The sequence below is a fragment of the Pteropus alecto genome, unplaced genomic scaffold (assembly GCF_000325575.1).
Source record: "Pteropus alecto unplaced genomic scaffold, ASM32557v1 scaffold38, whole genome shotgun sequence".
NCBI classification, from domain to species: Eukaryota; Metazoa; Chordata; class Mammalia; order Chiroptera; family Pteropodidae; genus Pteropus; species Pteropus alecto.
In genome coordinates this window covers 9,334,501-9,351,022 of record NW_006442512.1, presented here as the reverse complement: position 1 = coordinate 9,351,022, position 16,522 = coordinate 9,334,501, and the positions used below count along the sequence as shown (strand labels likewise).

Genomic DNA, 16,522 nt, shown 5'->3' with positions numbered 1-16,522 from the left:
TTTGCTGTCACACCTCAAACTGCAAAAGATATAACCACAGTGCATGATAAGTACTTAGTTAAAATGGGAAAGATGGGTTGAAGGCATGAACAGAAAACATGTTCTGATTGATGGCAACATGTTGTGCTAGAAAGCACTGAAACTATATAAAGTCTTCAGGATCCCCTGAAACGAGTGACCCCAAACCATTTACTGCAAGTAAGGGATGGTTACACAGATTCAGGAATAGGTTTAGATGAAAAATATAAATATTACTGAAGAGGCTGCATCTGCCAGTGAAGAAGCTGTTGCCATATTTCTGGCAGAGTTGAAGAAGATGATTACAGAGAAAGAATATCATCTAAAGCAAGCCTTCAATTGTGATGAAACCAGGCTCTTCTGGAAGAAGATACCCAATAGAACCTACTTTTATAAAAGTGCAAAGGAAGCATCAGGACAAAAAACATGGAAGGATAGATTAACTCTGGTACATATGCTCTGCTACAGGGCATATGATAAAGCCAGGTGTAGTGTACAGAGTGAAGAACCCATCTGCTCTCAAAAACAAAAACAAAAATTATTTGCTCATGGTCTGGCAACACAATCAGAAAGCGTGGGTAACAGCCATCTTGTTTATGGAATGGTTCCACCAATGCATCACAAGAGGAAAGGCGAGTACACAGTACAGTACAATAAGATATTTTGAGGGGGGGCGGGGGGAGAAGAGAGAGAGAGAGAGAGCAAGCACATTCACATAACTTTTTTAAAACAATATATTGTTCTATTTTATTAGTAATATTGTTATTAATCTCTTACCATGCTTAATTCATAATTTAAATTTTCTCATAGGTATGCATCCATAGGAAAAACATAGTATGTATAGAAAAGAACACAATACATATAGGGTTTGGTAATATATTCCATTACATGCATCCATGGGGTTAGGGGATTGTGTCTTAGAACATATCTCCTGTGAATAAGGGAGGACTACTGTATTTCCACAGGATTATAGGCAGGTCAAGAGGTGATCTGTTATAAAAACTGCATAGGATTGGTAGTTCTACCCAGAGATAGTGTTAATCAATTTTTTCTGAGTCATTGTTATATAAAACCCAGAGTTTGTGTATTTAAAGCTTAGGGGGAAAAAAAAAAAGGAAAAAATAGGCATAACGAAGGCTAAAAGACTATTGTGCATATCAGAAATCAAAGGTAAATTTAGACTAGAACAAACATACTATAAAGCTCTTTTAAAAAAAATAGTTGTAAAATAAATACCATTTTCTCAGATTTCTTGCTTTTGGATATTTCGGTTTAATAAAGCTACATTGAAATTTCTGGTGAGATTCAGTTTGCATGGCCAAGATCATGAGCACTCTTCAGGCTGGCATGGGAAAGGACTTCCATCTACTTCCCAGGTTTTGTTTATCTCTTAAAGAATCATATTCCAGTGACCTTTTGAACACTAGAATTTCTCTAGTTCACCTGTGCTATGGTTTCTAATATTTTAACAGCACCTGCTTCATCCACTAAGGAGAATGGATGAAAATCTTTGGTAGGAGGTGAGCTGTGTAGTGTTTTTACCTGTAAAAGCATGGCAAAGTCTTCTGATGAGATTAAAGAGAAATACCCCAAAACAAACAAACAAAAACAACAACTACAACCCCCCGCCCCCCCCAAAACCAAACAAACCCAGAAAATCCCACACAATTGCTGCTGAGCTTTTCCTGCAGATGGCACTGGTGTTACTTAGATAAAGAACATCTTTGTGCTTAGCAGCTTTTAGTTCATTGTGCACATTGGAAAGGCTCATACGTACTAGGAAACTAAGTAGATGTCTTGCAGTAAGTAGTTACTTATCTGTGCATGATTGAATCCCAGCATGGTTCGACCAGTCCTTTTGGAGGTCTGCTTTTCAATTAATGCATTCACATGGACAATAAAATCTGATGGAATACTTTTTTTGACCAGGGAAGAGGCCTACTACCAAAATCATATTACAAAGCTCCAGGCTTATTCTCTCACTTCTATCTGCATGAAAAATCCAGCCTAGTCTGAAATCACGTAAATGTCACAGGAGTTTAGAGGAGGGTATTGTGATTTTTTTAAAGTAAAAAATCCTAGGAGATTTATTCTGATAATCTTAAAAGCAAATTCAACACTTACTTGAATAGTTATTTGAGGTAATGCATTATACTAGATTGTTATGGAGGGTTCGAAGATTACAAACTAAAAATAAACATAATCTCCATCCTCTCAGATCTCTCAAGCTAATTGCAAAAATAGATATATGCATAAATATGTGAGATACAAGTGTCTTAATCCATTCTGGCTGTTATAACAAAGTACCACTGACTGGGTAGCTTATAGACAACAGAAATTTATTTCTCACAATTCTGAAGGGTGGAAATCTGAAATCAGAGTGTCAGCATGGTAAGGTGAGGACTTTTCTGAGTCGCAGACTTCTGATTGTATCTTCACATGGTGGAAGGGGCCAGGGATCTCTCTGAAGCCTCATACAAGTTAGTTTCATAGTGATAGACAGATTACCAGTAAGAAGTTATTGGAGTAAGGGAGGAGAAATGGGTGGGTTTGAGATGGACTGTGAAAGGAGGGCCTGCCTTCAACTGAATATGAAGTGGAGAAGAGACACAATAGAATTCTCAATAAGGGAAATGTATGAGCAAAGCAGCATATAGAGAGTGTTTTTTTTTTTTTTAAATTTAATGATTTATTTAGGGACCAATATATTTTATGCTGTTGGGTGCTCTAAAACATGACTGTATACCACTTGTGTCTTAGTCAGTTTGGGCTTCTATAACAAATATGCCATAGCGTGAGTGGCTTAAACAACAAACATTTATTTCTCACAGTTTTGGAGACTGGCAAGTCCATGATCAATGTGTCATCAGATCCATTGTCTAGTGAGAATCTGCTTCCTGGTTTGCAGAAGACTGTCTTCTCATTGTATCCTTTACATGGTGGAGACAGAGCAGTGAAAGAGGAAGCAAGCTCTCCCATATTTCTTCTTATAAGGGTACTAATTCCATTCATGAGGGCTTACTCTCGTAAACTAATTACCTCCCAAAGGCCCTACATCCTACCATTACATTGGGGAATTAGGTTTCAGTATACAGTAGTTCTCCATTTGTCCACAAGGGATATTTTCCAAGATCCCCAGTGGATGCCTGAAACCACAAATAGTACTGAACCCTATACGTATTATGTTTTTTCCTATACATACATACCAATGATAAAGTTTAACTTATAAATTAGGCACAATAAGAGATTAACAGCAATAACTAATAATAAAATAGAACAATTATAACAATAAAATAAGAGTTACTTGAATAGAAGCACTACAATACCACATTAGTTGATCTAATAACCAAGATGGCTACTGAGTGACTCAGGGGCAGGTAACATATACAGCATGAATACTCTGGACGAAGGGATGATTCACGTCCTGGGCCGGATGGAGAGGAGAGTTCAAAATTTCATCACACTACTCAGCATGGTGCATAATTTAAAACTTATGAGTTGTTTATTTCTGAAATTTTCCATTTAATATTTTTGGACCACAGTCGATTGTGGGTAACTAAAACCATAAGAAAATGAAACCACAGTTGAGGGGAATGACTATATGACTTTTGAGGGAACACAATATTTAGTCCATAGAGACTTCCTAATTCTGTGCTCTTGGGTTATCTAACCTCTCTGTGCCTTTGTTTCCTCATTATTAAATGGGGGTGATAAGAGTACTTACCTCGAAGGGTTTCTGAGGGTATTAAATGAGCTAACATAGATATAGTATCTGGCTATAGGAATAAATTTTATTGTAATTAAAAAATAAGTGTTAGATGTTATTATTCATGTTTGTATTTTATGTCAACCATTCTATAAGGAGAAACCTAATTCTATCAGGAGACTAAGAATTAAGTATCCTCACAATTTTATACATAAAATTTAGGCTTAGGAAAATTAATTAACTTGCTAAAGATGATACAGGCTACATTTTAAAAATTGAAGTATAATTGACAGTTAAAATTGTATATTTTTAAGGTATACAATTTGATGATTTGATATACATATACATTGTGAAATAATCACTGTAATTAAGTTAATTAGCACGTCCATTGATAAAGGCTACATTTAAATCCAGGCCAAACTTATACCACTTATCCTTTTTTTCTGCTTTGCAATTTACTTGTTAATAATTAAGTTGATTGTAATCAGTCTGTGTGGTGCGTGGGTGGCAAGGAACTACAGTAGGATTTAAGGATGATGGGGACTCAGAGTGGAAGGCTTCTAAAGCATGGCCGAGGGTTAAACTTTGTTATACAATGGAAAATAATTTAGGAGCTATTATGGATATTGCTTGTCTCCCCTGGCAAAGAATGATAGGTAGTTGGAATCTGTAAAGTTAACTAATAGGTGTAGTTGAAGGCTAATTCAAGAAAATGTTATTCAAATATTAAATGTTCTGCCAACCATTTCTTTATGGGTTCTGATGTAGGGGAATGTTCTTAAGGTATCAGGCTGGGTGATTTAGGGAGATAGGTAAAATATCTAGACATGGGAGAATATTTGACTTTTAGATAGAGGTTGAGGAAAAAGGTTAATTTGAGTTGTTAGGGGAGAACCAAGAAATAGTCTGAGTGCCATGGATTTAAGTAATGGGAAAGTTTCAGGAAAAAACAAATTGTGGACTGCTCTAGAGTGATTGAGCAAGGCAAAGGCTCAGAGGAAATGATTGGACTTCCTGGCTGAGATGGACATCTGTGACAATTGAGAGAACATATTTAATCCAATGTTGGGATGTCAAACTGATGAGTAAAGGGAGATTGAGAAAAATGAATGGAGACAAGTTTAGATTAGTCTGACAAGAACAAAAAGTTTGGAGATGACAGAAAGATAGTTGTAATTTAAAGAGGGAAGTATTATCACTGAGGTGTTTCTTTTAGTATTAGTATAGAGGAGAGAGCATGGTAATAGTTCAAGGGACCACAGTAACAAAAGAGACTAAAAAGAAAAAGCTGAAGAAAGATAGGAAACAGCAATGCAATATTTTTGGATGGGCATGAACATGATGGCCAAGAGAACATCAGGGGGTGTATCAGCAATGTCAAGTGCAAAAATCAAATAAGATGTCAATGGAGACATGAGAACAGAAGCTGAATGTGGAGCTTCTTTTGGGGAGCTTTGAGGTATGTGGTTATGAAGAGAAGGAGAAAAGAGAGGCCCCAGAGGTGGTGGTTTGTTTTGTTTTTAAACATGGGAGTGTATTTATAGTCTTTGAGGAAGATGTCAATAAAGCTGAAGCCAGAGAAAGAGAAGTGATAAACTGAGGCCAGGGAGGCTATAATAGAGAATCTGATCAAGAGCTGAAAGGGATTACTCATCCAATGCAATGAAGATTAGAGAGAAGAGGGACTTGGATATGTTTCTGCGTAAGGGTAAAAAGTTGAAAGAACTTTATTTGCTTCACAGAGAAAAATAGAGTGAGTAGGGGCTATTAAAAACATTCCGAATTCTCATATGTGACTCATAAAGCCAGTATCCTACTTTTCATCTCCTGCCCTTCACATGAGACCCAGCATTATTTAGAGCTCTTCCCAAAATGCTATTCATATTCTGTGTCTTTGCATATGAAGCTCCCTCTCTTAAAATTCTTTCTTCAGATACCTCTGCTGTTCAAGTAGAGTTTATGTCCTTCTTATGGTCCTCTGTCTCTTTAGCTCTAGAGTGCCCTCCCAAATAGACTTCATTAGATTGAGAGCACCTTAAGAACAGAGACCATTTTTTCAGTTACCTTTTTATTTCTAGCTACTAGTACACAGTAGTTGCTCAATAAATATTTGTCGAATTTAATTTCTTTATTTTACAGAATAATACTTCTCTGCATCTTTTAAATTTTTATAACAATTGGAGATTATTCCAGTTTATGTACTTTCCATTTATAAAGCTGAATTAGAGGCAGATTTGATTTTAAAACTGGTGGAAATAATATTCTACTGGCTAAATCACTCTCTTAAGTGCACACTTTCTTTGCTTGTTTGACTTGGTGTGTCTGCCATCTGTGTGCCGACCATGGGTCACTAAGCAGTGTTAAATCTCTCAAGGGCAGAATGTTTGTTTTAATTTCTAATCTACAGCATAAGTTTACCAAAACCATGCTTCATAGATAACTAACAAAATAGCTAATACATTTTATTAAACAAGTAGGCTTTTATTCTATTTATGGGTAGAGTGTCTTCTTGTAGAAGTTGTTTTACATCCCTTGTATCTTAGTTACTTACCTCTCTGTGAAATGACTTCCACAATTACAGTTCGGAATTAAGCAAGTTATATTTGATTAATACTTTTGCTCACAAAAGAAAAGCACCGTATACATAATTATTCGGCTAGAAGAAAAGTTCTTATTCATGTGCCACACTTTTCAGTGGAAAACTCTACATGGGAAACATAATCCACAACTATCTTTGTATGCGAAGTCCAATAATAAATAATATAACACGCTTTTACTCTTATTTAAGCGAACATGGATATGTTGCTCTGTTCCTTAAATGATCAGTTAGTTCTCTCTTCTTTATTTACCTCACTTTATATTTCCATCGCTGTTCTTCCATGGTTTGCTATACTTCTCATCTCAGTCCAAGATATTACTCCCTGATATTTGTTTTTCTTTCTTCAGCTGACAGGGTTTTTCACCACCTGGAGCGCAAACACTGTCAGCGTGTATTGATGGCTTTCATATTATATGTTGACAGTGCTACTACTCAGGAGTGGAAATGTGGTTAAAAAAGACAGATATGACTGTCCACCTTTTACAGAGAATATTGCTGTGATAAGGAACATTTACAGGAGGCTTTTCTGTTTTAGCTCCCAAGGTAACTTTGGTGTGCACATCTTACTTTTCACTTTCCAAACATATATTATTGCTAACTTTCCGAATGCCTTGCTTGACATTGTATCCTAGGGTTTTGCTTCTGTGAGTTTTGCTTAGCATGCATGCAAAGAAATAGTGGTATTGCCATTCTCTATCTTATTTAGAATATTTATCCAGGGCCCAATGTATTGTTAATTTAATTTAAAATAATAAATTGAATACAAATGGAAATAGTGTGCTGTCATTTAAAAACATTTCCTAGAGCACCTTTCTTGAGATTGCTGTGACTATCAAAGGATATCATTATAAAAATATAATCTTGTACTATCCTATGTTGGAATGTGCTTGAGGAGGACAATAACCCCCTCTCCACTCCCCAAAAGGGCAGCCACATTGTATTTTAAGTCCTTCAGCAATAAAACAAAATTTCAATGTGTTTTTAATGTGATTTTCTATAAAGACTCATTTAATCAATTTCTTAGATTATGTATTAACATAATTACTGTTTTACTTAGACCATAGACATCATGAGCAAAGAAAGTAGAATAAATTGAGTAAAAATGAATGACGTAGGAAAAAATAACATAGAATTAGAGAGGAATAAACTTTTTGTTGAAATGATTATAAAGTAAGACACAAAACTCAGAATATTTAGTAGAAATTTTTAATTGGGCACTGTAAAGTCAAGACAAGCAGTACACTGGAAAATGTTTACAACCTCTTTATTTATTGCCTTTTTAATTTATTTTTTCAGTAAACATTCGTTGAGCACATAATATATGCCAGGTACTGTTTTAGGCCCTAGGGATCTAGCAGCAAAGAAAACGTTTAAAAAAAAAACAAAAACAAAAAAACAACTTTGCTATCACAGAGTTTACAGTGGATTAGCATTTAGAATAAAAAACTCCTTCAAACATAACAAAACAAAACAAAACAAAACAAAACAAAGCAAAAGCCCAATAGGAAAATGAACAAAGGAGATGAATAGGTAAATCAAATGGAAAATGCTAATGGCCAATGACCATTGCACCTCTTTTAAAACCTCAGTAATAACTTGAGGATACAAATTAAAATGAAGAGATAGCAAATTTTTTTCAAAAAATTGAGAACAAGTAGGAAAGGTTGACATATGCAGTGGTAGTGATGGTGCGGAGCAAAGGGTAGTTTCAAGCATTTTGGTGCTCAGGTACAATCCTTTTGGGAGACAATGTGGTATAAACTTCCACCCTTTAACTCCCCTTCTGAGTATATAAACTAAAAGTTTGTGTGTCTCCAAAATTCATATGTTGAAGCTCTAACTCCCAATGAGATGATATTTGGAGGTAATTAGGGTTAGATGAGCTCATGAGGGTGGGCCCTTTTAAGAAGAAACACCAGAGAATTTGCTGTTTCTGTCCCTGCCATGTGAGGACACAGTGAGAAGGTGGCTATCTGCAAGCCAAGAAGAGAGCTAGAACCTGACCATGCTGGCGCCCATATCTCAGACATCCAGCCTCCAGAACTGGGACAAAATAAATTTCTTTTATTTAAGCCACCATTCTATAGTATTTTGTTATGGTAGTCTGAGCTAACTAGTACAATATCTTAGAAAAAAATAGTGCATAGTCATGTTCATTTTTTGTAGCATTGTTTTTTAATGACAAAAATGGCAGATAGGTGAGGGAGGGATGAATAGATGGAACACAGAGGATTTTTATGACAGTAAAAATACTCTTTATGATACTGTAATGGTGGATATATGTAATGATACATTTGTTTATATCCATAGAATGTACAACATCTCGAGTAATCTAATGTAAACTTTGGCTTTTGTGTGATAATGATGTCTCAAGGTAGGTTCATCAATTGTAACACATGTACTACTCTGGAGCACGATGTTTATAGTGAGAAAGGCTATACATGTATTGGGGCAGTGAATATATGAGATATCTCTGTACCTTCTGCTCAGTTTTGCTGTGAACCTAAAACTGCTCTAAAAAATAAAGTCTTTAAGAAAATAGAAGAGAATAAAACAAAACAAAAAGTTTATATATACTTACATGATATTTATATATGTCAATATATATAAAGAGTTATGCTAACAGTGATTGCTCCTCTGGGAAGAAAAGGGATTGAATAAAAATCCAGGGGCACTTTACTATCACCTAAATTGTTTGAAATTCTATGCAAGAATCAATTAATTTAATAATTGTATAATTAAAGTTGTTCTAAATAAAGACAATTGCAGGAAGAAAGTCAATGAGCAGAAAAGATCAGCCACTGAAAGTATTATCGGAACTGAGTTCTCCAGAGTATAAGAACCTAGTGCCTAGTAGGTTTGTCTGAATACAGGTCCTATGTTGAAAAAGTGAGGGTAAAAAACGTAAAAACTGAACTGGAGTGTTTACATATGGTTTTAAGGTTTGATTACATTATGTGAATTAAGTTTTAAGCAAAAGCGTGAGATTATTGAACGTGTGTTTGCAGTTTTATCTATTGCACAGGATAGATTAGAAACACTAGAGACAAAAGAGTTAAGGCTTTGTGTGTGTGTGTGTGTGTGTGTGTGTGTGTGTATGACAATTTCAAGAAGAATAAAATCAACTTATAAATATACTGCAGGTGGTCCAACGGTAGAAATAACTTTGAGCATTCTTACACATTAATTTTCCCATCTTAGCTATTGCTGTTTTTTATATATACTTAAGGAAATTTCAAGACATTGAAATGGTTAGGAATTGCAAAAATTTTAATCTAGTTTTTATTTACACTTGTTTGGCTTTTTTCTATTCCCTTGACCTCAGATTCTTAGAAAACTATGAATCTACAAATTCTTAAGAAACCATATCAGATCAAAAAGACAGGTGACATCTACTTTAGTATCTATCTCAAGGTGTCTTTCTGATTTATTTAAATAAAAAGATGGATATTGAGAAAGTCATTGGTCACCACTGCCTTTTCCTCTACTGGTGATAGAGATAGAGTCAATCAACCTGAGTATCTGCCCAGGTCAGCAACCTGAAAGAGACTTTTGACATGGGAATGGATTTTAAGACATAGTTCTCTCTCCAAAATACATACTAATTTTAACCCTGGACTCCTCTTAGTGTTTTTAAGAAAGAAGGTTGATGTTCTTATCTGAGGCAAACTATCTATGTTCTCCTATGCAGTTTTTCATCACCAAGAGTTTTTAAGTCTATTTATCTCATAATTTTAACATAAAAACATACTTTCAATTGCATTCTCACCTCCTAGAGCATATTTGAAAAGTTAAAAGGGGGAAAAGAAATCTATCTTTTGCAGGACACAGCACACATTTGCAGCTACATACTTACAAGTTTTCAGAAGTGAAATTAAGATGGAGATGATAAATGAAAGTATTGTTCCCATGTTCCCTTTTGTTTTCAAGTCCAGTTAATTTCCCTTCTCCCTTCCACTATTAACCTCCTACCTCTAACAACAACAGTTCTGTTGTTCACACTATAATTGGACAGACATTTGTCCAGTGCCTACTAAATGCAAGTCCCAGAGCAAGAGAGCAGTCTTGTCTTAACTGTGGAAGGGCTCAGGTTAATAGAGAAGACCTAGAGGTAACCATGCTATTATATCCTGAGTTTTATAACAGAGGTATTTAAAGATTCTGCATGAGTTCAGAATAAAAGTAAAGACTCAAAACTCATGTGCAGAGAGGCCAATGAAGTCATCATCAAGGAGATGACACTCAGATGACCAAAGGAGGAGAGAGGTGAAAAGAAGAGGTTAAAGGTTATTCCAAGCAGTGTGCATGTGATATGTCAAGGTAGAGAACAGGAAAGCACTTATTATTTGGGGAAAGGAAAATTGTTCAGAGTGATTAAAAAGCAGAGTGAGTGGAAGGGAGATTTAGGGGCAAATTGGGGGTGAAAAAGGCTGGATGGTGTGCTGTATTGGTAGCAATGACCAGTCACTGTTCTCAACATTTTATATGTTCTCTAACATTTACTCCTCACGAAAAATCTGAGTCAAGTATTATTGCCCTGATTTTGCACAAAATAAATCTAAGCCCAGCTAAGATAAAAATAAAACCAAAAAAGATCTCAAATTTACATAGGCAGAAAGTAGCAGAGGTAGGATTTAAATTCTAGCAGGCTTTAAAGCCTGTGTTCTGATTTATAGAAGAGTGGACAGTAAATGAAAGTCTACATATGAAGAGACTTGTATGCAATGGGAATTTGAATTTATAATTCAAAGAAACATTTTAATCACTAAGAAAGGAATAATCTCTCGTATAGAAAGAGAAAGCAATGGTGTTTTCAGGATTGCTTTTGCTAATATTAGCGACATACAGATTTGCCTCAAGTTATGATGAGGCAGAAACAAAATATAATTAAATTGTTCTATGGTAACTGGATATAGTCATCTATACACAATTAAATATAATTTAAATTAAAAAAGCACCCTGAAAAAACCTGAAATACTAAAACTGACTGCATTATTTTCAGTACATTTCTGGCTCATCAATATTTAAGTGAATTAAGAAGAGACCAGCTTAAATACATCTGTAAAAGCACTGCTTTCATGATTATTTGGGGTTGATGTTGACACAGAATCTAAACAAACCCAGTATGACACAATGACTGTCTTAGCCAGGCTTTTCAGAGTTGGTGATAAATTAAAAATCTGTATAAATTTGAAGCAAATCTGTATAAATTTATTAGCATCAGATGGAGTCAGTACATCACTGCTTTATACATCCTGATTTTATCTAAAACAAAAGGCACACTGTAATCTGTTGTTCTACAGGAAATAAAGTATAAATCAAGAAGGGTCTCTATATTAGGCCCTAGGATGTCCTTGAACTACGTGTGCAGAAACTCAATTGATGAAAAAAGCACAATGACCTGTTATGTGGCAAATGCCCACATTTATCTCCCTTTTTTTAATTGAGTGAAATCATTAATAAACCAGACAGACTGATGCATTAACCTGCTCATATTATCCTTTATTGTAAAGTATGTGTGTGTGTTATAAAGGAAATCTCAATATGTAAATTAACTTGAAAAGCTTTTTTTTTTCAAAATACAAAAATGAGAAAACAATTCTTTTCTGTCTGAATTCCATATTTAAAGGTGATGACTGTAAGTTGAGTGGACTCATTGAAGCTGATTCTTCTACTTTGAATTCTCATTCTTCCGCTTACTAGCTAGATGATTTGAACAAGTTAGTTAACAGCTTTGAGCATTGGTTTCCTCTACTGAAAAATGGAAATGAAACTCTCCTCCCTCTGGAACTGGTATGAAGATTATATGTGATAATGTATAAGGTACAGGTAGGTACTTGGTTCACAGAGGTTCCTCACTGCACTCCTTACTGAAGGGCACATATAAATTGTTTTGGTTTTCGCATTTGGTTGCTGCCAAAGTAGACAGTCCTTTTGAGAAATATATTTGTTAGTCTAAAAATAAATTGAAGGTGTGAATCTTAGATTTTATTTGAACATTCACATACGTTTTATAGTCACATTAGTTAATCATTAAAAAGTAAAATTTCCAATTCTTTTGGCTTCTTTCAAGCAAGTTCATGTCATCAAGAGAAATTAAAAAAAAAAAAATAACGGCAGGATGGGGTGGTCTACTCATGAAGAGACTCTTATCTGACACATAACTTATGAAAATGCTTTCTTTCATAAGTTTTAGATTCTTGACTAATTTTAGATTCTTGCTTCTAAGAAGACAGTTTAGTTCTAATTGCCAGTCTGCAGGATGAGCACAATCTCTTTGTCTCCCTTATGACAGGGCTGGTTTTGAAAGCAAACCAAAAGCCTTCAAAGATGCCCAGGATAACTCTGCCAAGAACTAGGCTGAGGGTCTTTTTTAATTTATTTTTTTTTCTTTTTCTTGCAGCTGACTTTAGACTCTGTAATTTATGGGTTGCCATGGAAATGAATCACATGTGTGAGTTCCCATGGCAAAAGTGCCAGCCTGTGAATGGTGAATATTCAAGGTGGCACCAGGCTCATCTACACTGAGAATAGTTCAGCTCTAAAATGTCCAAAAATCTTACTAGTCAGTTATAGCAAAGAGGGCATGGTTCCAGTGAATTAAAAAACAATTGCCTGTTGTTGACTATCCTGTAATCCATTACCTGCCTTTCTTTCTCTCATCTTCATGTATGTTTCTTCCTTAATTTCAAATGCATAAAAGAAGATACAAAACTGTTATTCTCTAGAGCATTTGAGATCTTGTTCCCCAGCATATGTAGTCAGTTTGGCTCAGATAAACTCTTATAAAAATTAAAAACAAACAAACAATTGCCTGATTCATTTCTCTACTGACTGGAATATGTCGTGCTAAGCCATAAAGAACAGGTTCTCCAGTGTGCATGTGTCATGATGTATATTTACATTTTGACCAGGACACATTGATTCCTTTTTGCAAATAATGAATGAGAGATTAATAAGAATACCGACTTGATATTGTAGTATTAATTAGTTTTACTCAGTCAAAAGTCACCTTTGGAATTTTTAAAGCAACTTTGAGATATAACTACTCCTAATATGCTGCTTTAGAAGCCAATGCTTGCTTAGTTTAGTTTAGTTGAGCTGTCAGCAGAAAATCTCACACTAATGGAAGGTTAATACATTAAAAACTATTGTCATCATCTTATGGGTTGTTTTATAGACTGCACAAAAAGGAGGTACTTAAGTTTTAGTTTTTAATGCATTTTTCTGATCCCTGTTCTGCTCACCCATATTCTTACCTCTTTCATTTATTAAAATAGATAACAGATAGTGGACTAGATGAAATCGAAATGGGAGTCGCAAAATGGTCTTCATTCTACAGATATACAATTTCAGTGGTCAAGACATCAGAAAAGTCATATTTATGTATAAATCAGTATTTTCATCTTGTTTTGGTACACTTTGCACTTGGATTCCCATGACATGACTAGTAAAATAGATTTATATAATGACTAAGAGGTTTTAGTTACAAAAAATAAGCAGAAATTTTCTGTTGTTTTGAATAGCTCAAAAATAAAATATTTAACTTACTACTGATATGTATGGTTGAAAATCTCATTACATTTCTGTCACAACTTACCACCTCTCCCAGGATTTATGAATCTAGCTAGTTATTTTCTACTCTACTCTAACTGCTTTGGATAACTATACTTATATGCCTTATATTTCACATATCATTTTCATAAGTACAACTTCTTTTAATTCACCACTCACCACTGTATTTGTGGTATGTGTATGTCTACCAATATGTTATTATTATTTAAATTTTACATATGAACAAAACTATTTCTTCCTTGTTTCTAGCTGCTTTTATCATAGAAGACCTAGATATTTCATTTGAAGTTTACAGAATTTGCCTTAAGTAAATATTAGAGAAGCACTAAAATGAAAAAGGTAACATCACTAACCCTCAAAGATAACATCCCAAATCCTCCATATTAACAAGCAAAAACACTCTATTCTCCAGCTGCCCCACTACTTGGTATGTGTTGAAAAGGTGTCACCATGAACAATTCACAGGTTTTTGTCAGATTTACTTTGCTGATTCCATACATGAAGTCAAAGAGTGACTGGGTAGAATCCCAGCAGAGCAAGATAGAAAAACACACCATAAAACAAAAATCGAGAATGAAAAGAGGAGTAAAGGTGTGAACTCAAGGGAAAATGCTAAAATGAAACCAAAGGGAAATGTTGAAAAAGGAGAGAAGCACTACAGAAGGAGAAAAGAAGTAAAAGAAAATTGAACAGATTGCAGACAGAATCATTCTAGAGTTGAACATATCTCCAAAAATGTATTTGGGAATGCAATCATTTCTTTTTAATGATAGGCTATTATATTCTCAAGTGTTATGAAAAACACATGAGACTTGGTGTCAATTTTACTCTTGGCATTCAGTCTTCCTGTATAGATACAAAAGAAAAACATGGAGCTAAAAAAAAGGTAGAAGGCAGTTTTTACAGAAAGAGAAAAAGAAACAATGTATCAACATTATTGGCAAAAATATTTTAGGAATACTACTTTTCCAGTTGCTTTACATCTATGCTGTGAATTGCAGGCAACTTCTTGGCACTGTTGCCAAACACTGATTTGAAATCAAATGACTTGCATACTTTACTTTTCAATATTCTCTCATAGATTTGAAAAAGCTGTCTAATAAAATGGCCTGAGGATTGTAGAGTGGATTTTTCACCATAGAAGTTGTAAAATTTATTTATAGTGGTGACAATAAAGTCTCATAGTTTTGTAACTAGTAAAACATTCTTGTAAGCACAAAGTGCCAAAACCTTTGAGAACCTCAATAATTGTAAAATGCCAAACAGCCCAAGTGAGATTTTGAACTTCTTAGTTATTTTTATTACAGAAATTTTCTTTAGTTCTGGCATCAATGACTTCCCTCAACTGCACATTTGAATGAAGACAAGAATTTCAACTCTTACTAAGGAGGTGTTTTGTAGAAAGAGATTAATATAATGTACCTGTCCAGGATTTATTCCCTCTCAAACACATAATCAGCACAATTGAACTTTATTTATTATTTGATAAATAGAGATATTTAAGTAGACTTTTTAGTAACAAACCAACAATTAGAACAAATTCCCGTTTAAAGATGCAATAAGGTTGAATAAGTTGTAAACACATGAAAAATCATCTAGAGACTCCAGTACTAAGTTTGTTTCTGTGATTCTTAAGTTCTGGCACTACTAGACAACTAGAAATTTTTTAGTAGTAAGTATGCAGCTTGTGCCACATAATGTTTTTAGCTAGATTGTACTCAGAAGAACTAAAATTAGGGCTAAGAGTCATCAAATTTATCCAATTTTTATATTATTTTCTCTTCCAGGTAGAAAATGCATTAATATGTAACTTGCTCTCTCCGAAATATTTCCTTCCAAGTCCATTCCAAGTTTCTAAAATGGCAATGTAAGTCATTAAAAAAATGAAAATTTCTATTATTGTTACTTGTGATAATAATAAATAAATGACACATTTTCCAACCAATATTTTTAATTTTACTGCAGTCTTTTAAGAAATATGATTCTTCTAAATGTGACAAAATTTACTTAAAGAAGCAACCATCTCTCAAATATTGTTTTCTAAAAATATTAATGATGAGCTCATCAGTTCTGAACCAAAATAAAATACATCTAATTTTAGTACATTTAACTAAATTCATACAAAAACCTAATAAAACCTATCTTCAGAAAAGTCTTTATTTATATTTATTAAAATCATTTATATTTATTGTATATTTATATTTATTACATCAATTTTATATTTATTATATTTGAAATATTTATATTATATTAATTTTATATTATATATTTTATTATCTATATCTATATAATCTATATCTATTAGATTCACACACATATACATATATGTAGGTAATCAAGATTTAGTACTAAAATTAAATGTCTCTCCAAATTTCAATTTGAAGATTCTGTTTGATCTTTGTACTTCTTTCCCTTATCTAAATATTCTAAATATTGTCTCAAAAGGACTGTAAGTACAATTTAAAGTGTGTGTCTTGAATTATCACTGTCCCTTTGCAAAATATATTCTAAGATCCAAACATATTTTTACTGAAAAGAAAGAGGTTTTAATTCTTTTTTCACTTTAGGATCAATAAATTTTATTTTTTATTATTCAGAGAACTAAACTGACATAAGTAGACTTT

At 33.9% G+C, this 16,522-nt stretch overlaps 1 pseudogene; it reads left to right on the top strand.

Moving 5' to 3' along the window:
- Positions 1–235: 235 nt before the first annotated feature.
- Positions 236–16,522, top strand: part of LOC102897795 — a 55,846-nt pseudogene continuing 39,559 nt past the window's right edge.